General features: G+C 43.6%; 1 non-coding gene across 1 annotated transcript; it reads right to left on the reverse strand.

Moving 5' to 3' along the window:
- Positions 1-2,213: 2,213 nt before the first annotated feature.
- On the reverse strand, positions 2,214-2,286 carry trnat-ugu (transfer RNA threonine (anticodon UGU)). The gene has a single exon. It is a non-coding gene; the product is annotated as a tRNA-Thr (tRNA).
- Between the last annotated feature and the right edge of the window lie 1,043 nt (positions 2,287-3,329).

Consider the following 3,329-nt stretch of genomic DNA (forward strand, 5'->3'; position numbering starts at 1 on the left):
TGCACACAAAAGTAGATACATAGAATCCAATGATAAAAGTATATCATTTCCAACACCCATGCTACTATTCTGCGAGCAAGCAAAGCTAGATAGCTGGGCCAAGTTTGAGAACCAGTTAGTGTACTCGAACCTCATAGCTGGTTGAAGCACTGGTCTTGGAAAGCAGGATTGAGTCCTGATTTTGATTCTTCTATATGTACAAGTTTGAATGTGACAACAGCCGGCAACAGCCATGCCTAACGAGCTAAAGGACAAGGTGTGTCCTTTCATCAAAAAAGCTGTAGCCAAAGATTCTCTCAGAAGGGACATTTATAAAAACACATGCAAGAACACACACAGGTGAGAAACCTTTTTCCTGCTCAGTTTGTGGCCAAAGATTCTCTCAGAACAGTCACTTAAAAATAAACACAAGAACACACACAGGTGAGAAACCTTTTTCCTTCTCAGTTCTTGGCCCAAGATTGTTAGGGTTGACAAATTACAGTGGAGCCTCGGTTTTCGAACGTCCAGGTTCTCGAACAAATCGGTATTCAAACAAAAACTTTGAGATTTTTTTTGCTTCGGATGTCGGACGAAATTCGGTTGTCGAACCTCGCGAGATGAGCCGAGAGGACCCGCATGTCAACTGACTCCGTTCGTTATTACATTATTGTTACGCTGAAGATTGCATCAACTCTAATCATGCCTCCAAAGGAAGCAAGTGGGAGCAATAAAGCCATCCTAAAACACAAAGACGCTCCTAAAGCAATGCGACAGCGAGCGCCCGGCGCGCTGCGGTTGCGCGACTGGACCAAATTAAGCTCCCTGCGCACTGAGGTCCACTTAAATTTTGGAAAGTCCATTAGGACTTTAAAAAATATTTTCTAAATTTTAGCGTCACAATAATGCGACCAGCGTGGTGCAGTTGCGCGGTCGGCGGCGCACTAAGGTTGCGCGTTTGGCGGTGCGCTGCAGTTGCGCGATCGGACAAAATTAAGCTTCCTACGCACTGAGGTCCACTTAAGTTTTGGAAAGTACATCAGGACTTTAAAAATATTTTCTAAATTTCAGCGACGGCTCTGTCACAATAATGCGACCAGCGCGGTGCAGTTGCGCAGTCGGTGACGCGCTGCGGTTGCGCGTTCGGCGGTGCACTACAGTTGCGCGAATGAATAAAATGGTTAAAAAAGGCGTTTTTTTGGGGGGGGGATTGAACCGGATTAATTTTTTTCCATTATTTGTAAAGGGAAAACATGATTCGGAATTTGAATGATTCACTTCTCGAACAGCCTTCTGGAACGGATTGTGGTCGAAAACCGAGGCTCCACTGTATCTTGATCGTATGATTATGTTGGAATGTAGACTATATTGATTAACCAGTTGCTGAGGGGAACAAACTTCTTCTGTTTGTTCTCACAACATCGTAAACAAAGTGCTAAGACTTCTGCACTGGTTGACCAGCTGCAGAGGAAGCAATCAAGTTTCCCCCTGTTTCCCTCAACATCATAAAACACCCCCTGCTCTGATTTGACCAGATGTTGGGGGTTCACCAAACCTGTCCACTCTCAATCCCACCCCCCCTGTTTTCTCTCAATAAATATGTCCATATATGTTCAGAGTTTCTGAATAGATATTTGAAAGAGTAATATGGCAAATGACTTTAAAATATATGTAGTCTCCGCTCAGCATCCGTCGCCATTTAACGAATGCCAGTTTCAAGGCTGAATTCGTGTGTCACGTGACGTGCCTTTGCGTCGCACCGGTAGTCACGTCATGCAGCCTGATAATTGGCAAAAAAAACCTCGACTTTCTGAGGATGTAGCATGTGAATTTGGACACAGCAAGTGAATCATTTTTTGGCAAGACCAGTTCTCTTGCTCGCAATGAGGCTTTAGCACCTACCGCTAATCAAAAATTCAAACACACTACTATCAAGCAGGGCTCACACCCTCTGAGTTACACAGCCTTGCTTGGCAAAACTGTGTCGACCATTTAGAATATTGACCAAAAGAAATGCTTGAAAATGTAGTCTAAAGAGGACTCTAAGCCAGTGATTCTCATTCAGTGTGGACACATTTGTGTGTCGTGGGAAATTATAAAATTTCCCTTAAGATCCTCAAAGACAATAACTCTTCACACAACTGCTGGTCACCAGTACCATGGACAAAGTATGTGCAATTACACCCTCAACTCTTATAAATCCAGCTTGCGCAGCAAATGCTTAGTATAAAATCAGGCCTCAGTGAGATTTGAACTCACGACCCCTGGTTTACAAGAGCAGTGCTCTAACCACTGAGCTACAAGGCCTGTTCTACTGTGGTTAATAATAAACTATAAACTATTCAACTACAATATTGCAAAGTGGAAATCAGGATGTCACCGCATCTACCTCCCATGCTACTATTCTGCGAGCAAGCAAGGCAAAATAGCTTGGCCAAGTTTGAGAACCAGTTAGCGTGCTCGAACCTCTGGTTGAAGCTGGTGGTTGAAGCGCTGGTCTTTATGTTTGAATGTGACAACAGCCAGGAACAGCCATGATTAATGAGCAACAGGACAAGGTGTGTCCTTTCATCAAAAAAGAGGAGGCGGAGCCAGAGCAACTTTGATAAAAGAGGAGGCGAAAGAGAAGGAAGAAGAGGATATCTACAGTATGCCCTCAACTTGTCTCTCATTGAAAAGTATAGATGAGGGTCAACATGAGGTGAGCAAAGCGGCGGAGCCTGCAAGAAGCAGCTCTCGTCAACACACGACAACAGAAGATAATCGAGCCCACCGTTGAGGATCGCAAGCAGACGACCTCTTAGCTCCAACATCAGATTGTGATGACATGCTGTCACATGCTTCTGATGCTGCAGATGATGAGTCAGAAGTTGATATTTTATACCAAACACTGGAAATGTTCTCAGTGTTGGAAAATGTAAGATATCTTTTTCCAGATCACTTTGTGGCTGAAGATTCTCTCAGAAGGTAAACTTAAAAATACATGCAAGAACACACACAGGTGAAAAATATTAGTTTGTGGCCAAATATTCACTCAGAACAGTCACCTAAAAATAATCACAAGAACCTACACGGTTGAGAAACCTTTTTCCTGCCCAGTACCTGGCCAAATATTCTCTCAGAAGGGTGACTTAAAAACACACACAAATACCCACACCCATGAGAAACCTTTTTCCTGCTCAGTTTCTGGCCAAAGATTCTCTCAGATGGGACACTTAAAAACACATGCAAGAGCACACACAGGTGAGTAACGGTTTTCCTGCTCAGTTTGTGGCCAAAGATTCTCTCAGAAGGTAAACTTAAAAACACATGGAAGAACACACACAGGTGAAAGAAAATGTTCCTGCTCA

The sequence above is a fragment of the Syngnathus scovelli genome, chromosome 19 (genome assembly GCF_024217435.2).
Source record: "Syngnathus scovelli strain Florida chromosome 19, RoL_Ssco_1.2, whole genome shotgun sequence".
In the NCBI taxonomy this organism is placed as follows: domain Eukaryota; kingdom Metazoa; phylum Chordata; class Actinopteri; order Syngnathiformes; family Syngnathidae; genus Syngnathus; species Syngnathus scovelli.